This window comes from Mesocricetus auratus, unplaced genomic scaffold (assembly GCF_017639785.1).
Source record: "Mesocricetus auratus isolate SY011 unplaced genomic scaffold, BCM_Maur_2.0 Super-Scaffold_100021, whole genome shotgun sequence".
NCBI lineage: Eukaryota > Metazoa > Chordata > Mammalia > Rodentia > Cricetidae > Mesocricetus > Mesocricetus auratus.
This window is the reverse complement of record NW_024429202.1, coordinates 473,871-501,450: the sequence shown is the minus strand read 5'-3', so window position 1 is coordinate 501,450 and position 27,580 is coordinate 473,871. Positions and strand designations below refer to the sequence as shown.

Genomic DNA, 27,580 nt, shown 5'->3' with positions numbered 1-27,580 from the left:
GAGCATGCTAATTAACAAAATCAGAAATGAAAAAGGGGACATAACAACGGACTCTGAGGAAATCCAGAGAATCATCAGGGCATACTTTGAAAATCTGTACTCCACAAAATTAAGAAAATTAAAGGAAATGGACAATTTCCTGGATAGATATCACTTGCCAAAACTAAATCAAGAGCAGATAAACAATCTAAACAGACCTATAACCCCTAATGAAATAGAAGCAATCATCAAAAGTCTCCCAAACAAAAAAAAAAGCCCAGGCCCAGATGGCTTTGAATTTCTACTAGAAATTCAAAGAAGAGCTAATCCCATTACTCCTCAAAGTATTCCACACAATGGAAGCAGGAGGCTCACTGCCAAACTCTTTTTACGAGGCTACAATTACCTTGATACCCAAGCCACACAAAGACACAACTAAGAAAGAGAACTATAGGCCAATTTCCCTCATGAACATCGATGCAAAAATACTCAATACAATACTCGCAAACCAGATTCAAGAACACATCAGAAAAATCATCCACCATAATCAAGTAGGCTTCATCCCAGGAATGCAGGGATGGTTCAACATTAGAATATCTATCACATATAAACAAACTGTGAAAGAAAAACCGCATGATCATCTCACTAGATGCTGAAAAAGCCTTTGACAAAATCCAACACCCCTTCATGATAAAGGTCCTAGAAGGATCAGGGATAACAGGAACATACCTGAATATAATAAAAGCAATATACAGTAAACCAACAGCTAACATCAAACTAAATGGAGAGCAACTCAAAGCAATTCCTCTAAAATCAGGAACAAGACAAGGCTGTCCACTCTCTCCATATCTCTTAAATATTGTACTTGAAGTTCTAGCTACAGCAATAAGACAACAAAAGGAGATAAAGGGGATATAAATAGGAAAAGAAGAAGTCAGACTTTCACTATTTGCAGATGGTATGATAGTTTACCTAAGTGACCCGAAAACCACCGCAAGGGAACTCCTAGAGCTGATAAAAACCTTCAGCAATGTGGCAGGGTACAAGGTAAACTCAAAAAAAAAAAATCAGTGGCCCTATTATATACAGATGATGAAGTGACTGAGAAAGAAATCAGAGAAATATCACCCTTTTTTACAATAGCCACAAACAGCATCAAATATCTGGGGATAATGTTAACCAAGGAAGTGAAAGACTTGTATATCAAGAACTTTGAGTCTTTAAAGAAAGAAATCAAAGAGGATACCAGAAAATGGAAAGATCTCCCATGCTCTTGGATTGGTAGGATCAACATAATAAAAATGGCAATCTTGCCAAAAGCAGTCTACAGATTCAATGCAATCCCTATCAAAATTCCATCACAATTCTTCAAGGACCTGGAAAGAACAATAATCAACTTTATATGGAAAAACAAAAGGCCCAGGATAGCCAAAACAACACTATACAATAAAGGAACTTCAGGAGGCATCACCATACCTGACTTCAAGCTCTATTATAGAGCTATAGTCCTGAAAACAGCTTGGTATTGGCACAAAAATAGACAGGTAGACCAATGGAACTGAATTGAAAACCCTGATTTTAACCCACACACCTATGAACACTTGATTTTTGACAAAGAAGCTAAAACTATACAATGGAAAAAAGAAAGCATCTTCAACCAATAGTGCTGGCATAACTGGGTACTGGTATGCAGAAGACTGCAGATAGATCCATGTTTATCACCTTGTACAAAACTTAAGTCCAAATGGATCAAAGATTTCAACATAAATCCAGCCACACTGAAACTTTTAGAAGAGAAAGTGGGAGATACTCTTCAACGATTTGGTACAGGAGACCACTTCCTGAACATAACACCAGTGGCACAAACACTGAGATTGACAATTAACAAATGGGACCTCCTGAAACTAAAAAGCTTCTGTAAGGCAAAGGACACAGTCAACAAGACAAAAAGGAAGTCCACAGAATGGGTAAAGATATTTACTAATGTAGGAGGAAAACAGTGCCGCCATTAACCATGTGACTTACTCAAGGCACATACAGATGAGGTAATAAAAGAGCGGTTTACCACACCGCTAAACACACCCACTTTATGTATTACTAAAGACATATACAGACATAAGTAAAGATGTATACGGACATAGGTGGTGAACTACGTCACTAGCCAGGCCCACTTTTGGGCATGGCTAGGGGCGTTATGGGGGGGGGAAGGTATAAAAGACTGAACAACGGAAGTCTTGGTCTTTTTTTTCCGGCTTTTGGCTCCAAGTTCAGCGGCGGAAAACTACTCGGCTCATCTGGGTTACTTGTTTGGTATCTTGTGAGTAATTTCTACAATAAATACTTAGTTTTACTTTCAGTAAGTGTGCCATTTATTGTTACATCACTACACTAACCCCACATCTGACAGAGGCTAATCTCCAAAATTTACAAAGAACTCAAGAAGCAAGTCTCCAAAACACCAAAGGAGTACAGAACTAAATAGAGAATTCTCAATAGAGGAAGCTAAAATGGCCAAGAGACACTTAAGAAAGTGCTCAACATCCTTACCCATCAGGGAAATGCAAATCAAAACAACTCTGAGATACCATCTTACTCCTGTCAGAATGGCTAAAATCAAAAACACCAAAGACAATTTATGCTGGAGAGGATGTGGAGAGAGGGGAACACTCCTCCACTGCTGCTGGGAGTGCCAACTTGTACAGCCACTTTGGAAAGCAGTATGGAGGTTCCTCAGGAAAATGGGAATCAATCTACCACAAGACCCAGCAATTCCACTCTTAGGCATATATCCAAATGAGGCAAATTCATACAACAAGGGCATCTGCTCCACTATGTTCATAGCAGCATTATTTGTAATAGCCAGAACCTGGAAGCAACCTAGATGCCCCTCAACTGAAGAGTGGGTGGAGAAAGTGTGGTACATTTTCACAATGGAGTATTACTCAGCAGAAAAAAACAATGGAATCTTGAAATTCGCAGGTAAATGGATAGCACTGGAACAAACTATCCTGAGTGAGGTAACCCAGTCGCAAAAAGACAAACATGGTATGTACTCACTCTTATATGGATTTTAGACATGGATCAGGATAGTGCCAGTCTGCATTTCCACTGATAGAGAGTCTGGGAAACAGGAAAGAACCTAAAAGATATGTATAGTACCCAAGAGAAGAGGAATGAGGCAAGATCCTCTGAACAGATGGGGAACACGGTAAGGGGTGGGGAGGGGAATGGGAGCTGGGAAGAAGAGAGGGGGAGAAGAGGAAGAGAGAGTAGGTCATGGGAGAACAGGAAGGTTGAGTGGGGGAGTAGGATAGGGGGAAGAGGGAATCATAGGTTAGAAGACAGATCAGGCACCAGTGTGACCTCTAGTGATCTAAAGGGATGACACCAATTGGCAAGCTATGCAATAGTGGAGAGACCACCACGAATGCCCATTCCTGATAATGAACTTGATGTCCATAACCATCCTAGAGCCTTCATCCAGTGACTGATGGTAGCAGAGGCAAACACTCACAGTTAAGCACTGAACTGAACCCAAGGAACCCAGTGACAGAGAGAGAGGAGCGATGAGCAAATTGGCAAAGAATGGGCTGGCAAAACCAGCAGAGACAGCTGATCCGAACAGGGGAGAGCTCTGCATGGGACTGATAGCAGGGAGGCCAGCATGGGACTGATCCGGACCCCCCTGAATGTGAGTGTCAGTGAGAAGGCCTGGACAACCTATGGGGCCCTGAGCAGTGGATCAGTGTTTATCCCTCGAATACTAACAGACATCGTGTGCTCACAGCACAAAGAGGGATGCTCTCTCTGCCTGGACTCTTAGGGGAGTGCCTGGACCTTACCCTGAGTGAAATGACAGACTCTAGATATCCCCTATGTGGAAGGAATTGGCAATAGGGTGGGAGGCTGAGTGGGGATAGGGGGGTGCGGGATGAGGGGAGAGAGAAGGAACTGGGATTGACATGTAAAACAAGCTATTTAAAATTAAAATAAAAAAAAGCACAAGAGAAAAGCATGTACTCTTTCACAGTGAAGAACTTTGAGTTTGCTCTTTAGAAATCACTTGCAAAGATAAAGGAAACATGTTCAGTGACTTATTAGAGGCAATCATACAACTTTTTTGTATTTAAATAACATTTTTTTTCATTTGTTTTATGTGTCAACCAGTTTCCCTTCCGTCTTCTCTGGTCCCCTCCGCTTTGCCATCTACCCCCTCTTCATCCTCTCCTCCTCCATCTCCATTCAGAGACAGGCCTTCCATGGACTTGCACTAAACATGGCCTCAAGGTGAGGTAGTAACTGGCTCCTCCCCTTATGTTGAGGCAGGGCCAGGTAATCCAGCATAGGGAACAGGTTACCAAAAGCTAGCTAATTACCAGGGAGAGGTACTGCTCTCACTGTTAGAAACCTGATTAAGATTCTACGATACACAATTGTCACACACATGCAGAGGGCTTAGGTCAGTCCTGTGCAGGCTCCCTGACTGTTGGTCCAGCATTCATGAGCCCCCAGGAGCTCAGGTTAGCTGTCTCTGTGGGTTCCTCCATCAGAACCCCTCAAACTGGTACAATCCTTCCTCTCTTTCTTCCATAAAATTCTTGGAGCTCAGAGCAGTGCTTTCCTATGGGTCACTGCCTCTGCTTCCATTAGTTTCTGAATAGAGTATCTCTGATGGCAATTAGGGAAGTTACCAAACTGCTTATAGGAGATGGCAAGTTGAGGCATCCTCTCCATGATCTCTAAGGAGTCTTAGTCGGGGTAATCTTTGTGAGTTCCTGGGGGTTTCCCTGGCACCAGGTTTCTCCTTATCCCTGAAATGCCTCCTCATCAAGCTGTCTCTTTTGTTACTCTCCCACTTCATCCTGTCCCCAACCTACTTTCCACACTGAGCCCACCTCTAATTCCTTCCCTCCAAACCCTGCTCCCAGTTTACCTAGGAGATCTTTTCTACTCCCTTCCAGGGAGATCCATGCACCGCTGTCTCTGTCCTTGTCATCTAGCCTCTCTGGGTCTATACTTTACTCCTAATAACCACCTAAAAGTGAATACATTCCATGTTTGTCTTTCTGGGTCTGGGGTTATCTCACTCAGAAGGATTTTTTTCTAGTTCCATCCATTTGTCTGCAAATCTCATGAAGGCATTATTTTAATAGCTGAGTAGTACTCCATTGTGTAAATGTACTGCATTTTCCTTATCCATTTTTTGGTTGATGGGCATCTAGGTTGTTTCCACATTCTGGCTGTTATGAATAATCCTGCTATGAACATAGTTGAGCAGGTGTCCTTGTGGTGTGATTATGCATCTTTTGACTATATGCCTGCCTGTGGTGATATTTTGTTTATGACCTAACAAATAAAGCTTGCCTGAATATCAGAGTATAAACTGTCCAAACTACTTAGCCACAGAGGCTGGGCACTGGTGGTACACACCTTTAATCCCAGAACTCTGGAGGCAGAGACAGATGGATCTCTGGTAGTTTAAGACCCTCCTGAGTTACATGAAATTGATCCCGTCTAAAAGGGAAACAGCTCACACGAAGGTGATCTCAGCACTTAGAATCCCATGCCTTTAATCCTAGCACTAGAGAGGAATATAAGGCAGGAGGAGACAGGAGCTCAGTGCAGTCTGAGGTTTTGTGGAGACAGATGCAGTCTGGAGATGCAGGCTGAGGACAGGATTGTCTTTTTCGTCTGAGCATTGGTAGAGATGAGAACTTGCTAGTGGCTGGCTATTTTGCTTCTCTGATCTTCAACTTTAAACAAAATATCTGTCTCTGGGTTTTTATTGTTTGTGCTATATTTGGCGCCCAACTTTTGGGGTACGAATTCACAAAATACTGCTTGCCTGTGGCTTTGTAGCCAGGAATATAGGCCTGAGCTACATGAAGCTGGAGTCACAACCCGACTGGCCAGGTTTTCCTTTCTTCTCTCCTGGTGAGCTTCTCTCTCCTCTGGACCCTTTTCTCTGGTTGCTGTCAAATTGTGTTGTTGCCTTGAAATCCAGTCAGGCTTTTGCTGTTATACACAGCAGCAGTCAGCCTCACATCCTCATGGTCATGGGCAGCAGATTTGATGAGAAAATTGGGAATTCTTACAGGGAGGAGTTGCTTAAAAGACAGAGAGGTTCTTCCCACATTAAAAATTGGGAAACACTGTAACACGAATTAATAAAAAGCCAAGAGACAGATACTGGGGTTCAGCCCGTGGATTAGGGAAGCAAAGCAGCTTGCCACTAGCTCTCACCTCTAACTCAGACTTAAAGGACTGATCCATGAGCTCTTCACCACACCTCAAACTGCCTGTTCCCAGAGTGGCTGGAGAATGAATGCCTCTCATTGAATACTAAAGACCTTGCTTCTATCTTTGTACCCTTCTAGTGCTGGGGTTAAAGGCATGTGATCTGTTACTCTTTTAGAGTGATTCAATCTCATGTATCCCTGGGTGGCACTGAACTCAGAGAGATCAGGCTACCTCTTAATCCTGAGTCCTAGTATTAAAGGTGTGTACCACCACCTCCTAGCTTCTGGCTGCTGGGATTAGAGGTGTGTGCCTGGTTTCTATAGTTTGTGACCAACTTTGCTTTCTGACTCTTCAGACAAGCTTTACTAAATCATAAATAATATGTTACCATAAAACCCAAATATGATTGAGAAAGGTTTCTGTGTGATTATACAGTGCATGATTTAAAACAATTAAATGAAGGTATAATAATTGGAATTGACATATTATTAATTATAATTTTGATTATCCTTGCTGTCCTTTTGATAATTCTTGGTTTATGTCTTAAAAAGTTGTTTGGTATGAGTGCCAAATTACAGGACTTAGAAAAACTTAATAAAACAGACCATAGGGATATTCAAACCCAGACAGAGGAATTTAAAGGAGAACCAATTTCAGTATTGCATTATAAGGTTGGAAAGGAATGGTTTAAAGTTTTCAAACAATCAACTTCAATTTATCCAGTCATCTTACAGGAACAATTGCCAAATGATAGATATTAACAAGGCTGTGCAAAAGTTAGACTTATGTGGAAGTGTTAGATTTAAGGAGAATGAGCATGCATTCACCATTTGTGAAGCAGATATTAAACGTGTGGTCAACTAGCAATAGAATTATCCTTAGAGACTGAAGAGACTTGGTTAAAGCTATGTAGAGCCTGTTTTAGAGTACCTGGTTCAAAAAAGAGGCTAAGACCATGGAACAATGGATTAGAGCTAGAGGTATGGAAGTCTCCCAAGATCAACATCTTGGAGAGGGAGATTATGATGATGTACAAAGGCAAGCTCTATATGACGACCACATCCTGAATTTATATCACACAGGAGCTTTGAATTCTTGGGACAGAATTAGAAAAGTAGGAAAGAATATTGAGTCATTTATTAAAGTTATGCAGGGATGAAAGGAAGCCTCCACAGATTTCTTATAAAAACTGACATCGGCAGTAAATAGAGTGATACCAAATACAGAAGCTAGAAATATAATAATTGATTCTCTGTCTTTTAAAAATTCCAACATTCAATTCAAATGGATTAGGCCATAAAAGACATGGTCAGCACCTTAGAGAAGGAGCCGTTCCGCCAGCCTGGTTCCAGAGCCGCTTTCCCGCCAGCCTGGTTCTAGAGCTGTATCAGTCCCAAATAAACACACAGGAGGCTATATTAATTATGAAGCTGTTGGCCTTGTTTGTTTCTTACTGGCTAGCTCTGCTTTAAGTAATTACCCCATAATTGTTAATCTAAGTATGTCTCTTACCGGAGAGGTTTCCGAGCTTCCTACCCCAATGGCATTACATCTTAACTCTCTTGTGTTTCTCCTTCCCAGAATCCTCCTGGACTCCTAGTCCCTCCTATCTTGGTTCCCTATAGGCTCAACAGTAGTTTATTGACAAATGCACAGGACTTCCCCCAACATCTCCTCTTTTCTGTTTAAACAAAAAGAAAGGTCTTAACTTTAACACCGTCAAATTATATATAGCAGAACAGTTATCAAGTAAGAACATAGTTACAATATTTTAGCAAGATTTAAAGAAAATGTCATCTATCTCATTCTTGTGAGTCCAAAGTCCTATATGTAGCTTATCTCTTATCATAACTAAGGAAAACTATAATTATAAATATCTATCTTCAACTCCACCAAAGACCACAGAAGGATAATATATAAACACTAGGATTGACAGAGACATCTTACTGCCTGGACAGTCACCCGAAGTTCCTCTGTAACGTTGGGGCATCCATCTTCAGCCCGTAGGCCACAATGTGTCCAGAAGATTTCTCAGCAAAGCAGGAAATTTCAAACTGTCCATCTGCATCAGCAGTCTGTCAGTCATTTTTCTTTGGCCTGCAGAAAGTCTCGTAGACTCTTCCATGAAGCAGGAACCCTGTAAGACTGAGTTCAGCGTTCACTTTCCTGTGGGTCCTGCATGTCCAGATTATACAACAACAGTCAAACAGTCTAGGCAAGAGCAGTTTCTTGCCCAAATGGCTAATCTTGCCATGTTGAAAGTAAACTCCATCACAAGTTTCTTCGATGCCCATCTTCCTCTCAGACATAATTGGTGTTGCCAGGAGCAGACATTTCTCATTGTCAAGAAAAACCCTAAACCATTTTAAATGCCATTTCCTGAAGGTCTTTGAGAGGTTTGAAGACTGTCTATGTATCTCAAATATATTTCTGTATATCTAGAAAACCTAACTTACCTAATTATAAATTCTGTTATAAGTAACTATCTATAGTCTGTATTCAATTATGCATTACATTTTAAAAGATCAGTATAAGCACAATACTTAATCAAGAGGAGAAATATACACATCACAAAATTGACCTTGAATTTGTGTCAATAAATGAAAAACAATACCCATACCATAATTCCCCTTTTTACCATTAAAAAATATTGGCTGTGATCATTAGCCAATTATAAACAATCCCATTTAAGTGAAAACAAAGGTTTATAAACAAGATGGGAATTAGGACGTCGTTCATTCCAAACTGCTTCGTGCTGGAAGGGGGCGCTGTTCATACCATGGAGATCATGACAAAACTCAGAAACCTGTATAAGTCCTTATTTTCAGGGTCTGTAAAGTTGCATCATCTTAGCTGTTTCAATTTTTGGAACATCTGGTCCACTGCTTCCTGGGGTCTTGGTTCGTCAAACCACAGAAGTCTGGAAGGAATCCTCAGCTTTTCATTTTCTGTGGAAACATAAGCAAAATCTCCTTTTCCAAGTAACATATCCTTATACTTAAATTTTGAAGTCAAGGCATTTTCAAAAGATAGAAGTTGGATTAATTCAGCAGCATTTATAATCAAGTGTACTTTAGCAGCTGTTCCTTCCTTAGCAATCAAAAAACTGAAAAACACAATAGCATACAGTATCCAGACTCTGTGTATTTTTCATCTTTACGTGGCTTATTTATTTATCTATTATTACTTTATTTATTTCACTTTTATTTATTTTTCTTTGAGACAGGGTTTCTCTTTGGAAATCTGCCTGTCTCTGCCTCTGGAGTAAATCCTACCGGCGTGTGCCACCACAACGCCGGCTTTTGTATTTATATACCACTTTGCCGTTTCATTTTCTCTCTCAATCTCACGTATATTTTTAAACACACTGTAAACCTTTAGATATTTTCTTCATCCAAGTCTGACTTTACTGTAAATCTTTATGTTTTTCTGGCCACATGTCTTATCTGTAAAACCGCGGCTGTTTTAAACTGCCAGTTTTTTTTTTCCGTCAAGATGGCGGGCTTAAGCGTGATTCCAGCTTACCACCTCAGTCCATGCTGACATCCAGCAAAAGCTGCCACTTCCAGCTGTACATACACACCTTTTAATCATTAGCAGAGTGTCTTAAAACAACCTTGCTGGCTGGTTTTTTTTTTTTTTCTTTTTATGCCGAGTCAGGAAGACTCCCGTAAGCGAGCCGTGTGAATCTCGGCTTGTCGATAGCAAAACAGAGCACACCTGAGAAAAATGCTGCTACCAAAATCTGTGCTTCTTTCTGTTCTTCTGTTTCTAAAATTCCTTTAAAGCTTTTGTCCTTCTACGTGGAAATTCAATCCCACTCCTGATCACCATTATGTTAAAGAGAAGCTTTTTCCTTGAGAAGGAGCCGTTCCGCCAGCCTGGTTCCAGAGCCGCTTTCCTGCCAGCCTGGTTCTAGAGCCGTATCAGTCCCAAATAAACACACAGGAGGCTATATTAATTATGAAGCTGTTGGCCTTGTTTGTTTCTTACTGGCTAGCTCTGCTTTAAGTAATTACCCCATAATTGTTAATCTAAGTATGTCTCTTATCGGAGAGGTTTCCGGGCTTCCTACCCCAATGGCGTTACATCTTGACTCTCTTGTGTTTCTCCTTCCCAGAATCCTCCTGGACTCCTAGTCCCTCCTATCTTGGTTCCCTATAGGCTCAACAGTACTTTATTGACAAATGCACAGGACTTCCCCCAACATTGAATCTCATGACCATGATGGTGCTTGTATAGAAAAGGTGATTTCCAGATGTTTGAAGAAAAACTAAAATATCAAATGTCTCTATTGTATCAAACAAGCTCACCTTAAAAGGAATTCCTAGAGACTGTTTTTTTCTAAGTATAATTCAAACAGAATGTCTGTCCATTCTGGATTATGCAGAAGGTGTGGCAAAGGCTGGCATTGAACTAATGAATACAGGTCAACAAGGGACATTCAAGGTAACACTTTGCCATTGGAAAACTACTTGATGGGCCTCTCACAGGCCCCCTATACCAAATTTGGTTCAGTCATTTCCTGTCATCTTAGAAACTTCCTCCCAGAGCAATTAAATAACCTATTACCTGTTGTAAGAAACCAAATGGCTCTGGATGATAGAATAGCTATAGAAGAGATAACAAAAAAATGAGGAGAAACAACAAAGTGAGTATATTGTAAAACTTCTATAAATGAGCAGAGATCAAAATTAAAAGTACAAAAAAGATGGCATTGTCATTGAAGGTCTGGTAGACACAGATTCCGATGTAACAATTATTTCACCAGTATTTTGGTATTCAAATTGGTCTCTTCAGGAAATAAATTTTCAACTTCTAGGGATTGGAACTTTATCTCAGACAAAACAGAGCACCAGATGGCTTGAATGTTTAGGGCTGGAAGGATAGAGAGGAAAATTAAAGCCATATGTTGTTAGCATTGCAATGAGTTTGTAGGGACCTGACTTGTTACAACAATGGAATACTCAGTTAAACATTCCTGAAATTGTCAACAAAACACAAATTAACATATGTTTCTGGGAAAGATATTACAAGGTATTATAAAGACCATTCAGGTTGTACAAGAACAGAGCACAACAGCTGCTTATTTTTTAAAGGCACCAACAACCCTACTTTTAAAATGGTTGATGGACAAGCCTGTATGGGTTGTGGGATGGCCTTTAATAACAGAGAAACTTCAGGCTTTAGAAAAGATTGTTCAGGAACAGCTAAATGCTCAGCATATTGAAGAACCAAACTGCCCTTGGAATTCTCCTGTATTTGTTGTTAAAAAGAAACCTGGAAATTGGAGAATGGTAACAGCTGTTAATAAGGTGATTCAGCTATGGGCTCTCTAGTCTGTAATTCTTTTGCCTTCTCTATTACCTAAAGGATGGCCTCTTATAGTTATTAATTTAAAAGATTGTTTCTTCACTATACCTTTACAAGAAAAAAAGAAACAGGAAAATTTGCCTTTACAGTGCCTACTTATAATAATTCTCAGCTTGCTAAGAGATACTAATGGAAGGTTCTCACACAGAGAATGTTAAACAGCCTTACCCCGTGCCAATATTTTGTACAGTAGCCACTGGAAATGATAATAAGCAATTTCCCCAATCTATAGTTTATCATTACACGAACTACATCTTATTAGCTGATTCAAATATAGATACTTTTGAATGTTTGAAGAAAATTTTGCCCTATTGGGGATTGCAAATTGCTCCTGAAAAATACAAAGAGATTCTATTAATTATTTAGGCTATAATACAGGTTTGCAAAAAAAATTAGACTCCAAAAGGTGCAAATTAGGAGAGATCAATTGCCGACTCTTAATGACTTTCAAAGGTTGCTAAGAGACATTACCTATCTATGGCACACTATTGGGATAGGTCCTGATGAACTGAGTAATTTGGTCAAAATCTTAGAGGGTGACAAGGACTTAAACAGTCCCAGGAAATTATCAGCTGAAGCCAAGAGAGAGTTGACTTTAATGGAGGAGAAATTAGAGATTGCACATGTGGATTATGTAGATCTGAAGCTTAACTACACTGTGGTCATATTACCCTCCAAGAATTCCCCTACAGGAATTTTAATATAGAAGGAATATATTACCTTATAATGGATATTTTTACCAGAGAAACAGAGGGGAAAAAACTAAAAACTTGTGAAAAAGTTCTCTGAGTTAATTCTAGAAGGAAAATTGAGACTTAGTAAATTAGCAGGCATAGACCCAGCAGAAATTATAGTACCATTTAATAATGACAAATTATGGTTAGAAAGCAAACCCTGGTGAAGAGCTTTCAGTAATTTTTTGGGAGTGATTAATAACAAATATCCCAAAAGCAAGAGAATCCAACTTATAAAGAGTACTAATGGATCCTTCCTCTCATTGTAAGGGCAACACCAATAACTGGAGCCCTTACACTCTATACTGATGCAGATAAATCAGGAAAGGCAGGTTTAAAATCAGAAAATTTGAGTGAAGTAGATCTAAATGCTTATGATTCTGTCCAAATGTCAGAATTATATGCTACTCTCATGGTGTTAATGGATCACAAAGAACCTCTCAACATAGTTACTGATTCATAATATGCATGAAGAGTTGTTTTGCATATTGAAACTACTGAATTTATACAAGATTTAATGATTTATGATAAATGATTTAATAATATGTAATAGGACTCATTCCATATATATAGCATACATCTGATCCCATATGGGTCTGCCAGACCTTCTAGCATAAGGTAAGGGTGAAACTGGTCAATTATTGACTATAAATGTAATGAAAGACTCAGAATTTCATAAAAAATCATATCTATAACAAGGGTTTTAGAATTAATTTTCCACCACATGACAACAAACCAAGGAAATTATAAGGCAATGTCTTACTTGTCCTTTATACTACCAAACTCTACTGCCTGTAGAAAGTAACCCAAAGGGTATTCAAAGCAATGAAATCTGGCAGCTGAATATATTCCTTTTTGTATAATTTGGAAAATCAAAATATGTATACCACACCATTACTACTTATTCAGGTTTTAAATGGGTAACTACTTTTGAGTTTGGAAAAGGCCAATTTTCTAGAAGGTATGGTCATCATGGGAATACCTATACAAGTAAAAGCAGATACTGCTCCAGCATATGTCTCTAAGAAAATTAAACATTCTTTTGCTTGTTATAATATAAAGCATATTACAGGTATACCACACAGTCCTACAGGGCAGGCAGTTACAGAAAGATCAAATCAAACTCTAAATGATATGCTAAATAAACAGAAAGGGATGATAAAGACCTTCAGAAATATATTACATAATGCTTTATTAACTTTAAATTTTCTAAATGCTAATGAGAAAGGAACAACAGCTCTGGAGAGACATTGGATACCAGTAAATAAAACCATGAAATTAAATCAGCCTGTATACTTTAAAGATGTGTTGAGCTCAGAATGCAAACCAGGACATGTGTTACATTGGGCAAGAGGTTTTGCTTTTGTTTCCTCAGGAGAAGAAAAGCTATGGTACCATCAAACTTGATAAATACTTGATTTGAACAAAAGAGACCTCATACTTAGAGATGATAGTTCATCAAGAAGTGTGGCTTTTTACTCTAAACTAACCTATAAAACTAATAAATGCTTTTCATTCAATCAGATATAACTTGCCACAAGACAACTTCCCCAAAATTAGAGTTTGGGAAGGATTTCGTTTTTGTCTTTTCAGGAAAACAAAGGCATCCAGCTAAGGAATCTGGACTAATGAGACATCTGAAGAAAAAGGACAAATAATCTAGAAAAATGTCCCAAGAAAAAGTATAAATTGGCCTATTGGTATATCACATTTACAACAGGTTAAATTTTCATAAATCTTCCCAAATGTTTGTTTGTATTGTTCTCTACAGACATACATGACAAACTAGAGAGAGACAAGAGGGCTAAACACAGACTCAGCACCATTGCACACATCCAGGGACTGGGCTTAGGGTTAGCTACAAGCCACCGCAGGACCATCACAGTAGTAATAATAGTTTTAAAAATTCACAATAAATGTAAAATTAGAAACAGAGAAAGACTCAATACTAATCTATGTAGAGTCATAGTGCCAGAGAAGTCTTTGACACTGCTGGGTTTTCATGTCTCTGATTGTGTTATGTAACAATAGCAACATCAGTACATTTAACATGATTTGGAATGGTTCACTACTTTCATGGCAGTGCTCAGAAAGAAGTTCTGGACCGTGCTGTGAGACAGTGTGTCTGGAGCTCTCAGTGTAAGGGAAGCAGGACAGCGATAGAGCTTTATGGATGCTGCATGAAATGAAAACATGAAAGCTGGGTGTAGTGGTGTTTGACTTTAATCTCACATCTTCACATGGGAGAGAAAAGAAGGCAGATCTTGGTGAGTTTGGGCTATCCTGGTCTAAATAGTGAATTCTGGGCCAAAAAAGGCTACATAAAGAGACAGACCCTTATCTCAACAAACAAACAAACAAATAAATACCATGTTGAAATGTAAAGTAAACCAAATAAGGTTTTGTCTCAGAAACCTGAAAATGGCTGACTTTCAAATTTGCAGTGAAAATTTCCACACCTCCAATAAGAAGGTAAAGTTTAATTGGAAGGGTATAGATACGCATATCTAAGTAGTCCGGTAAAGCTGTACCTTAGTCTTTATCATTTCTTCCCTACAGTCTGATCCTATTATTTTTATAGGGATGGGCATTTTTCTTGCTTGTAAGTCTGTGTATTGCGATCCTGTCAGGTGCTCTTAGAAGACAAATGTGGACATCCGGACACATGGGACTGGAGAGTCAACAACTCATTCATGATTACAAGATGAATAGAACAAAACAGAAATCAAAACACACAGACACACACACATACACAGAGAGACAGAGACAGAGACAGACACACACACACAGAGGGATTTCCTTAAGCAAATAAAAATGAAAACAACACCACACAGCCCTTTGCACACAAGTAAAATCAGTCTGATGGGAATTTCTAGCTCTTATTGTGCACCTTTAAAAAATAAGAACACGAGTGCCTGGGGACTGCCTATGAACTGCCACAGAGCCTCCCATCCCGGCGGGAGCCAAGCACCCAGATCCCAGGTCTTCTCTTCCACCAACGAGACCAGGGAACCAGTGGGTCCAGGTAAACAAGGCCCCGCATCCGGGCCTGCCTTCCATTGCCTGGGGACTGCCTAGGGACTGCTACAGAGACTCCCTTCCCAGTGGGAGCCACACACCCTAGATCCCAGATCTTCTCTTCCACCAACGAGACCAGGAGACCAGGTGGGAGACTACGCACCCCAGATTCCTGGGCTTCTTCTCCATCCACAGGACCAGGACTAGGACCAGGAAGAGGAGAACTACCAGAGTATTGGACTTGCTTGCACCCATCGAAAGGGAACTCTGGTCCCCTAACCACCAGACCAGTAAGGGGCTATTTCTGCACCCACTAGAAGGGATGGGAAGGAGATAATACAAAAACACATTCAGCAACAGAAAAACAAATATGACACTGTCAGAGTCTAGAGACTCCACACCAGCAAGACTCCAATATTCCAATGCAAATGAAGCAGAAGAGAATGACCTTAAAAACAGTTTCATGAAAATGATAGAGGCCCTCAAAGAGGATATAGGAAAATCCCTCAAAGAAATGGAAGAAAAAAACAAACCAAAAATGCAAGAAATAGAAGAAAAAACAAACCAAAAAATTCAAGAAATGGAAGAAAAACAAACCAAAAATGCAAGAAATGTAAGAAAAACCCCACAAAATTAAAAAACTGCAACAAATGGATGAAAAGACAAAGCAAAAATTGCAAGAAACAATTCAAACAGTACAAAACTTGAAAACTGAAGTACAGACAATAAAAAAAACACAATCTGAAGGAAGGCTGGATATAGAAAAGCAGGGCAAACAGTCAGGTACTACAGATACAAGCGTAACCAACAGAATACAAGAGATGGAAGAGAGAATCTCAGGTGTTGAAGATACAGTAGGAGAAATGGATTCATCAACCAAAGAAAATCTTAAGTCCAACAAATGCCAAACACAAAACATCGAGGAAATATGGGATACCATGAAAAGACCAAACCTAAGAATAATAGGTATAGAAGAAGGTGAAGAAAACCCCACCTCAAAGGAGCAGAAAACATATTCAACAAAATCATGGAAGAAAAGTTTCCCAACCAAAAGAAAGACATGTCAATGAAGGTACAAGAAGCTTACAGAACACCAAATAGAGTGGACCACAAAAAAGTCCCCTCCCCACATAATAATCAAGACCCCAAATTTACAGAGTAACAAAAGAATATTAAGAGCAGCTAAGGAAGCTGGGCGGTGGTGGAACACGCCTTTAATCTCAGCACTCGGGAGGCAGAGACAGGCGGATCTCTGTGAGTTCGAGGCCAGGCTGGACCGACAGCCTTCAAAACAATACAGAGAAACCCTGTCTTGTAAAACCAAAAAAAAAAAAAAAAAAAAAAAGAGCAGCTAAGGAAAAAGGCCAAGTAACATATAAAGGCAAACCTATCAGAATTACTCTTGACTTCTCCATGGAAACTCTGAAAGCCAGAAGGTCCTGGATAGATATTCTATCAACTCAAAGAGATCACGGATGCCAGCCCAGACTACTATACCCAGCAGACCTTTCAATCACTATAGATGGAGAAAACAAGATAGTCCATGACAAAACTAGATTCAAGCAATACATATCCACTAACCCAGACCTACAGAAAGTTCTGGAAGGAAAACTCCAACCCAAGGAAGTCAACTACAACCAGAAAAACATAGGCATTAGATAATCCCACTTTACCAACAGCCAAAAGAACAAAGGGGTGGAAGTCCACACATAATTCCAGCAACAACCATTCCAAATCAAAGAAGAATGAGCAATCAATGGTCATTAACATCCCTCAATATTAATGGCCTTAAACACCCACAAAAAGACACAGGCTAACAGAATGGAATCAAGATAGAACCCTTCCTTCTGCTGAATACAAGAAACACACCTTACCCTCAAGGACAGATATTACCTCAGAGTTAAAGGTTGGGAAAAGATTTTCCAATGAAATGGACCCAAGAAACAAGCAGGGGTTGCGATCCTAATATCTAACAAATTAGACTTTAAAATAAAATCAATCAAAAGAGATGAAGGAGGTTATTACATACTCATCACAGGCGAAATCCACCAAGATGAAGTTTCAATTCTGAACATCTATGCCCCAAATACAAAGGCATCCACATTCGTAAAAGAAACATTACTAAAACTCAAATGACATATAAAGTCCCACACACTTATAGTGGGAGATTTCAACACACCACTCTCGCCACTATACAGGAATACCAGACAGAAACTTAAGAAAGAAGCAAAGGGTCTAATAGAAGTTATGACCCAATTGTGATTAACAGACATCTATAGAACGTTCCATCCACATAAAAAAGAATATACCTTCTTCTCAGCACCACATGGAACCTTCTCAAAAATCGACCACATACTTGGCAACATATCAAACCTCAGCAGGTACAAAAAATTGGAGTAACTCCATGCATATTATCAGACCACCGTGCATTAAAATTAGAATTCAACAACAATACAAATTGTAGAAACCCTACAAACTCATTGAAATTGAATAGTGCAAAATTGCACCATTCCTGGGTCAAAGAAGAAATAAAAAAGAAATTAAAAACTTCCTAGAATTCAATGAGAATGAAGACTCAACATACCCAAACCTATGGGATAATTTGAAAGCAGTGCTACGAGGGAAGTTCATAGCACTGAGTGCCCACATGAAGAAACTGGAGAATAGTTGCACTAGATAATTAACAGCACAGCTGAAAGCTCTAGCACACAAAGAAGCAAACTCCCCCAGGAGGACTAGACACCAGGAAATAATCAAATTGAGGGCTGAAATCAATAAAGCAGAAACTAGGAAAACAATACAAAGAATCAATGCAATGAAGAGTTGGTTCTTTGAGAAATTAACAAGACGGACAAACCTTTGTCCAAACTTACCAAACAGCAGGGTGTGAACATTGAACATGCAAATTAACAAAATCAGAAATGAAAAGGGGGACATAACAACAGACTCTGACAAAATCCAGAGAATCATCAGGTCATACTTTGAAAACCTGTACTCCACAAAATCGAAAATTTAAAGGAATTGGACAATTTTCTGGATAGCTATCACTTGCCAAAAGTAAATCAAGAACAGATAAGCAATTTAAATAGACCTATGGAAATAGAAGCAGTCATCAAAAGTCTCCCAATCAAAAAAAAGCCCAGGTCCAAATGGCCTCAGTGCAGAATTCTACCAGAAATTCAAAGGTCAGCTTATACTAATTCTTCTCAAAGTATTCCACACAATAGAAGCAGAAGGGTCTTTGCCAAACTCTTTCTACAAGGCTTCAATTACCTTGTTCCCTAAGCCACACAAAGGCACAGCTAAGAAAGAGAACTTCAGACCAATATCCCTCATGAACATTGATGCAAAAATACTAAATAAATTACTGGCAAATTGGTTCCAAGAACACATCAAAACAATCATTCACCACAATCAAGTTGGTTTTATCCCAGGGATGCAGGGATGGTTTAACATATGAAAATCCATCAATGTAATCCACCATATAAACAAGCTGAGAAACAAAATTCACATTATCATGTCACTGAAAAAAATCATTGACAAAATCCAACACCCCTTCATGAAAAAGGTCTTGGAGAGATCTGGGATAACAGGAACATACCTAAACATAATAAACGCTATATACAGCAAACCAACAGCCCACATCAAACTAAATGAACAGAAACTCAACGCAATTCCGCTGAAATCAGGAACAAGGCAAAGCTGTCCACTCTTTTCATACCTTTTAAATATTGTACTTGAAGTTCTAGCTAGAGCCATATGACAACAAAAGGAGATCAAGGTCATAAAATTGTAAAGGAAGAGGTCAAACTTTCACTATTTGCAGATGATATGATAGTTTACAAAAGTGACCCAAAGAACTCTATCAGGGAACTCTTACAGATGATTAACACCTTCAGCAAAGTGGCAGGCTACAAGATCAACTCAAGAAAATCAGTAGGCCTTCTATATACAGAGGATAAAAGGGCTGAAAAAGAAATCAGAGAAACATCACCCTTTACAATTGCCACAAACAACAAAAAATACCTTAGGGCAATGGTAACCAAACAAGTGAAAGACCTGTATCGCAAAAACTTTGAGTCTTTAAAGAAAGAAATTAAAGAAGCCCTCAGAAAACGGAGAGATCTCCCATGCTCTTGTGTAGGTAGATTCAATGTAGTAAAAAATGGCAATCCTGCCAAAAGCAATCTACAGATTCATTGCAGTCCCCATTAAAATACCAGCACAATTGTTCACAGACCTTGAAAGAACAATAATCAATTTATATGAAAAAAAATCAAAAGACCCAGGGTAGACAAAACAACCTTACTCAACAAAGCAGCATCTGGAGGCATCACCATCCCTGACTTCAAACTCTATTATAGAGCTGTAGTCCTGAAAACAGTTTTGTATTGGCACAAAAATAGACAGGTAGACAATTGAAATCAAATTGAACAATCTGATATTAACCCATACATGTATGAACATCTGATCTTCAACAAAGAAGCTAAAAATATACAAGAAAAAAAAGAAAGCATCTTTAACAAATGGTGCTGGCATAACTGGATGCTGACATGTAGAAGAATGCGGATAGATCCATGTCTGTTGCCATGAACAAAACTTAAGTCCAAATGGATAAAAGACCTCAACATAAATCCAGCCACACTGAACCTGTTAGAAGAGAAAGTGGGTGGTACCCTTGAATGAATTGGTACAGGAGACAACTTCCTGAACATAACACCATTAGCACAGATGATGAGGTCAACAATTAATAAATGGGACCTCTTGAAACTGAGAAGCTTCTGTAAGGCAAAGGAAAAGGCAGCTCACAGAATGGGAAAAGATATTCACTAACCCCACATCTGACAGAGGGCTGATCTCCAAAATTTACAAAGAACTCAAGAAGCAAGTCTCTAAAACACCAAAGGAGCCAATTAAAAAGTGGGCTTCAGAACTAAACAGAGAATTATCAATAGAGGAGTCTAAAATTGCTGAGAGGCACTTGAGAAAGTGCTCAACATCCTTAGCCATCTGGGAAATGCAAATCAAAACAACTCTAAGATACCATCTCACTCCTGTCAGAATGGCTAAAATCAAAATCACCATCGACAATTTATGCTGAGAGGTTGTGGTGAAAGGAGAACACTCCTCCACTGCTGGTGTGAGTGCCACTTTGGAAATCAGTATGGAGATTCCTCAGAAAAATGGGAATAAACCTACCACAAGACCCAGCAACTCCACTCTTAGGCATATATCCAAAAGATGCCCATTCATACAACAACGATGTCTGTTCCACTATGTTCATAGAAGCATTATTTGTAATAACCAGAACTTGGAAGCAACCTAGATGCCCCCAACAGAAAAGTGGATAAAGAAAATGTGGTACATTTACACAATGGAGTACTATTCAGCAGAAAAAAAAAATGGAATCCTGAAATTTGCAAGCAAATGGACGGCACTAGAAGAAACCATCCTGAGTGAGGTAGCCCAGTCACAAAAAGAGAAACATGCATGTACTCTCTCATATATGGATTTTAGACATAGATCTGGGGAGTGCCAGCCTACAATTCCATGGCCAGAGAGTCTGGGAAACAGAACCTCTATTCATTGGCTGATGGAAGCAGAGGCATACTCCCACAGCTAAACATTGAGCTGAATTCAAGGAATCCAGTGACAGAGAGGGAGGAATAATAAGCAAAGGGGTTAATACTGGGTTGGTTTAACCCCCCAGAAACAGCTGACCTGACAAGGGTTAGCTCTTGAATTATAGACTGATGGCTGGGATTCCAGCATGGAACTGATCAAGACCCCCTGAATGGGGGTGTCAGTGAGGAGGCCTAAGTATGTATCCCGGGTATACAAATGGACTTTGGGTGCCCATCCAACAATGAGAGATGCACTCTCACCTTGGACTCTTGGGGGTGGGTCTAGGCCCTGCCCTGGATGAAATGACAGACTACGGACACCCCCATGGGGGGCCTCACCCTCCCTGGGGAAATAAAGGGGTAATGGAGGGGTTGGTAGGAGGGTGTCGGAGGAGGGGAGGGAAAGGGAGAGGGACCTGGAATCGACATGTGAAGCAATCTTGTTTCTAATTTAAATTTAAATTAAAAAATAAAAATTATCTAGCACTCAAAAAATAAGAACACAAATAATTCCATTAAAAATTAGCACAAATACAAACAAATCTAACACAAACCCTCTAGAAGGCAAATAATAATTAAAGCTGAAATATAAAACACAGAAAAACTCTTTGATGAAATCTACCATTCCTTCAAGATCAAAGTTCTACAGACAAGAGGACTAGAGGGAATATGTCTCTATATGTAATAGCTAAACTAGTTGGTGGTTTTTGTTTTTTGGATTTTTAAATTTTATTTATTTATTAATTTTTTAGATTTTAAATATATTATGCATATAGTGTTCTGCCTTCATATATGCCTGCAGGCCAGAAGAAGGCAACAGGTCTCATTATGGGTGCTTGTAAGACACCATGTGGTTACTGGGAATTGAACTGAGGACCTCTGGAAGAGCAGCCAGTGTGCTTAAACACTGAGTCATCTCTCCAGCCCCATTTTTATTTTATTTTTATTTTATTTTTGAGACATGGTTTCTCTTTGTAGACCAGGCTGGTCTCAAACTCAGAGACCCGATTGTTTCTGCCCCCTGAGTGCTGGGATCAAAGGTGTGCAGGGAGACCTATACAAAGCTGTATCACAAACTCATGACGGAGTAAAGGAGTGAACTCATGAACAAACAAGTGGAAGTTCCCATCGCAACAGATGAAATCTAAAGATGTCTACCAAAAGAGGGCACAGCAACACCACCCTTCTCTTTCCCTCTTTGTTGGGTGGGACCACAGAGCCGCTATACACAGCGCAGAGCTGTGGTCAGAATGGAAGTAAGTGATATTTTGTGTCTGGTCACTAGGGTGAATTAGAAGTTGGCGTGGCTCCAGGCTCCACCTCCGACCTTGCAGCTGTTTAGATGTTGACGCCTAAGGAAGATCCAGATTGCTGTCCATGAACTCATTTTTTTTAAAACAAGGAGTTATGGTTGCCAAAATAGATGTCCATATGCCCAAACTCTGTGAGCTGACAGACAAGAACGTACCCAGTCTTCATGCAATAAAGGTCAGGCAGTCTCCAACGTCCCAAAGCCATATGAAGAAGGAGCAGTTTGCCTGGAGACATTTCTATTGGTTTCTTATAAATGAGTGCATCGCTGAGATTACCTCCGTTTATTGCTGGATATCTTGCCTACCACCCTGCTCCATAGCTGTCCTGAAGCTAGCAGGCCTCAGCTCAGAGGTCCAGAGGATGAACGACAAGAGGGGAGGCAGACAGAGACACCTACAGACACACTGAAGGGCTGTGCCCGTTGTGCTGAAAGGGAGCTGAGACTGGGCTGTGCCAGCAACTGAAGTCCGGTTCAGAAGCAGCTTTGGACATGGACTCGGTCAGCCACCTCAGTGAAGCTGGAGATCGTGTTTTGCTGAATAAACTTTAAAGAAAAAAGAGAGGTTGGCATGGGGCCCTGTTACAATGTTATATTGAAGGCTTTTGCTGATACTTATTAGCATAAAGGCATAAGAATAAAAAAGGGTAAATCAGTATAGTAACATTTATGAAAACTCCAAGGATGTCAATGAAAAAGGTATTATCAACATTAAGGAAAAATTTCAAGCTGATTAACCATTAATTATTAGACATGAATTGTAGGGAAAAAATCAAAGCAAAACATACGTTAATAAATGCTAACGAAAAAGACTGCATGTATTTTTACTTTAACAGTTTACTTTTGTTATTACTCATATTACTCAGTGTTCCTACATTTTGTACAAATATGTAAAAGTATGTATGTCTTTATGACACAAAGTAAAACTGTCCTGAGATATAAAACGAAATGACAGGAGGGGTAAGAAAGGGAGGATAATAGCATTGTGTGTGTGTGTGTATGCCTAATGTACAGTATATACTTATATGAAAGTACACACACACACACACACACACACACACACACACACACACACACTTGTGGAATAGCAGCAAGGTACTCCATAGGTAAAAGAACTTGCTGCACAAGTATGATGACCTGAGTTTAATCCCTGGGACCCGTGATGGAAGCTAAGAACTGAAAATTGTGGCACATGTGTGCATACACACATACATTTTTAAAGAAAATGTGTAAGCATGCATGGCAGAGGCCACAACAAATATTAGGCTAAACAATATCAAATTGCTGGTCCTTTTGTAATATTTGCACATTCACCCAACAAACCTTTATGGAGAACCAAAAAAAAAAAAAAAGCAAAAACTAACAAACAAAAAACCCATAAAACCCAGAACCTTTTAAATATGTGAGTTATTGGTTTATAATTAAAATGGATTTCATGTTGCTGGAGGGGGAGAATCCGTGAATGTGGGGGAGGGGGTTCCTGTCTCGCTGTTCCTCTTTGGCTTTGCTCAGCAGTGCATGGCAATAGAAAATGTGTGAGATCAATGCTCCAGGGTCAGAAAAATAAATCCATATGGCTAGCAGCTACTTTTTATGTGTGTAGTCACTTTAGTCTTTAAGATGCCTCAGTCCCTCATAGCTGGAAAAAGTATCTCAGTTCCCCACTGACACTGACACTGACACTGGTCAATCCTGCTCTGTCCAAGTGAAGTCAGTTTCCTGTGGAATTATTTTCCTTTCTGAGCAGGCATTTGACTCCACAGAATGACATGGCTTTTTCAGATAGTAAATATTTGTTGGATTACAGGAGAAAAGTGATCTCCCATGTATGCTGATGTTCTGGAGCACAATTTAAAGGTATTTGATGAGCCTTTATGTTATGGATACTACTTGAGGTGGGACCCTTAGCAGATCCCATGGTTGGTGAGAGACAAATCACCGTTAGACAGGACTTACGTGGAAAGTTACTGAGAGAAGGGGAGGGAGAAGGGGAAGGGAAGAGTGAGGAGAAAGAGAGAGGGGGAAGGAGGGCTGCCCCCTTAGAGATAGTGTAGAAAAAGAGAAAGAAAGCAGAGTTTGTCTTTTAAAAGGACTTTCTAACCTGCACACACAGCCAGGGCACTGCCTGCCAAGCATGTAGTGGTGGGCACTCTGCCAGGTCCCCAAGGGGCGGGGTCAAGGTATACCTGGATGCTAACTCTTTATACATGGAGGGCCAGTGTCTTTAATGAGCAGCAATGGGTTGACTGCTATCATCTGGCAGTTCTTCCATAAGTTAGGAACATAGCTATGGCTGCCTGGATAAAACTGATATGGAATATGACTTTGGGTCTACCTACACAAAAATCACACAAGATCCCTCTGAGCCTTATGCTAGCTTCATAGGGAGCAAAGATGTTATTGAAAAACAAGGAAATGGGGAAACCAAGTCAAGAGTTTTTGTAAAAATGCCTGGCTTTTGATAATGCTAGGGAAGACTGCCAAAGACTAATCAGACCTCAGAGAGGGACAGGAAATGCTATGGATTTTTATAAATCATGGAGAAAGGTGGGGACCTATAAACATAGACCAGAAAGAACTGTTCAAAAGCAGATGTTGGCAAAGTATTCCAATTGTGGCAGACCTGGCCTCTTAAACAAACAATATAAATTGCCTTTACAAATGAATGCTTAGAATCAAGGAGCTCCTGGATTATCCCCTGAATACAAGAAAGGAAAATTAAGGAATTCTGACCCAAATATGATAAGGCTGACAATACATTGTTTAGCAACAATAACAATACCAGCTGACAACAGAGAAATGGATTGAGGGGCCTTTGTCAGGCCTTACAAAACTAAAGTGCTTTAAATCCCCAAACAATAACATTTGTGCCAGCTTCAGATTTTAATCAATCTATTCCTTTGTTACAAGCTACTACTAAGGGAAGTGCTACTATTTAAATTTCTTTCTCTAAAGATATTGTCCCTTTCCCTCTTTAACATTTTAAGTTATTTAAGTTATCATAATAACACAGCATACTGGGGACCTATATTTCTTGGAACCATTGGACTGTTATTGGGTTGCAGTAATTTATCCATGGAGGGAACCATGGTTCATACAGGAGTCATTGATGAAGATTGCACAGGGGAAATTGCAATTATAATCACAGTGTCCACCGATAGGCGATTTAATCAGAGCAAAGATGTACGATTATTATTATTATTGCCTTATGTAGTCCCTACATGAGAAAATGTGCTCTGTGAGGGAGGATATAGCAATAAAGATAAATATGTAGTTTAAAGCACCTCACTGAAGGAAAATGATAAGGCATTATTGGATTTAAAAATAAGAGGAAAAGCTTTTACAGGATTGAGTGATTCTGAAGCTGATATCTCCATGATAGGAGAATGGCCCCTGGATGGCCTGTTATGGAGGTAAATTCAACCCTGACATGATTGTCAACTATGAGCTCTACAAAATGCTACAAAATTACAATGCATAGGTCCAGCTGGCCTAATGACAGTCCTGCAGCCTTATGTCACTCATGCTCCAACTAGTCATGGAAAGGAGACTTTCTGCAACAATGCAGCTTATTTTTCATAGGATCAAGGCTAATGAAAAGAATGGAAGATAAAACCAAAAAAACAAAACAAAACAAAAGACTAGGCCATGGAAATCTGGTGAACCTGCCTGAACACCTAAAGAAAAGTTACAGCCTCTTCACCAGTTAGTCAGAGAACAGGTGGAGAATGGGCACATAGAGACTTCTTTTTCTCCTTGGAATTCTGCTTTTGTAATTAAAAGGAAAAATTTTTGGGGGGAGAATTAGGGATTTGTACTCAGGTGGGCAAAGAGTTGGCAAGTGACAAACAGACACAAACACAAGAGAGTGCTGAATCTGAGTGTAATTTTTTAAAGCATGCATTAGAGTTTTATAATTATTACATGAGGAAGTAAGAAAGTTAATTCTGTATATATGTTAAGGTACATTGAAGTCAGCAAAACTGGCATGTTATGAGACTAGAAACTTAAAATAGAAAATTAAATACATAAGAACCTGCAGTAACCAGACAGTAGTTACAACATGATAACTTTAGCTTCGTTTGAGATTAACCTATAAAATGGAAATTATTGGTTGACTTATGAAATGTTAATGCCCTGCCATCATGTGGCCAATGCGAGTATTGCAGTCTGGTTTACTTCTGTTCACAGCTATTTCTAAAGATTGGCCTTTAGAAGTTTTATACTTAAAAGACTGATCTTATGCTATACTTATTCATCCTCAACTCTGACACCAGTGGACACTCTATTGTTGTCTTTTCCTCTCACCTGAGAGATTTTCATGGGCATCTGTATGTTAATAGAAAATGACCACATTTCCCAATGTCTTTGAGAATTAAATCTGATTACCAATGTTCACATGATCTTCTGAGTCACTAAACTGTATGTATATATAATGGTTAATTTCCATTTTCCACAAGGAGGAGATTCAAGTTCATTCCTTGTTTAATGGATAAAACCATTTTCTCAGATCCTATTTAGTTTTCTATATGAACACCAAAGAAATTATATATTATTTTTATAAGAAAAAGAAGTTTTCTCATTTATTCAAAGACATTTCAGATATCAGCATTAAAATCAATAAGCAATGTTTTGACGATATGTTTTCACAGTTAAAAGTGCTTAGAAATAGTTTCTGAATTAATTGTCACTTTCCAGAACATTAGAACGCTACATAACTATATTTATAATTGATTTCCTTATCTCTTTGGGAAGTTAAAATCAGTTTTTATAATAAATTTTTTATTTAACTTTTTACACATGTTACTCCCTGTATATTATTTTAATATTCTACTGTATTAACAAGGCATGACCAGAGCAGAACATGACTTGTTGCAGCATTTTTCTCAAGGATAGAGTAGAAACATGGAAGAAGTTGAAATGTGTTCTTCAGGAGATCCTAAGAATAACTAGCTTTAGGAATTTTCTTTTCTGTTATGCCCTCATTTCTTTCATCTGAGAGTTTATTGGGTGACAGAAACTGGTCTTAGTCATATCGTGCATGATGAAAAGACATGAAATGAAATAAATTTTCCAACATAGTTCTATGGCAGAAAGTTGTGTGACTCCACTATAGCAAAAACTCTCTTAAAAAGAATTACAGTGATGAGAATGTCCCAGATGATATCATTCAATCCAAAGAACCTCTCTTGATGACAACTAGGAAGGCCCAAGTCTGAGTCTGCCCAGATTTCAATAGAATACAGGGTCAGCTAATACAATGAAGTCTATAATTGACAGATTCCTTATTTTCCAATCAA

At 39.2% G+C, this 27,580-nt stretch overlaps 1 pseudogene; it reads left to right on the top strand.

Annotated features, from left to right (window-relative positions):
* The first annotated feature begins 4,255 nt into the window (after window positions 1–4,255).
* On the top strand, window positions 4,256–22,821 carry LOC121133368 (annotated as a pseudogene).
* The last annotated feature ends 4,759 nt before the right edge of the window (window positions 22,822–27,580 follow it).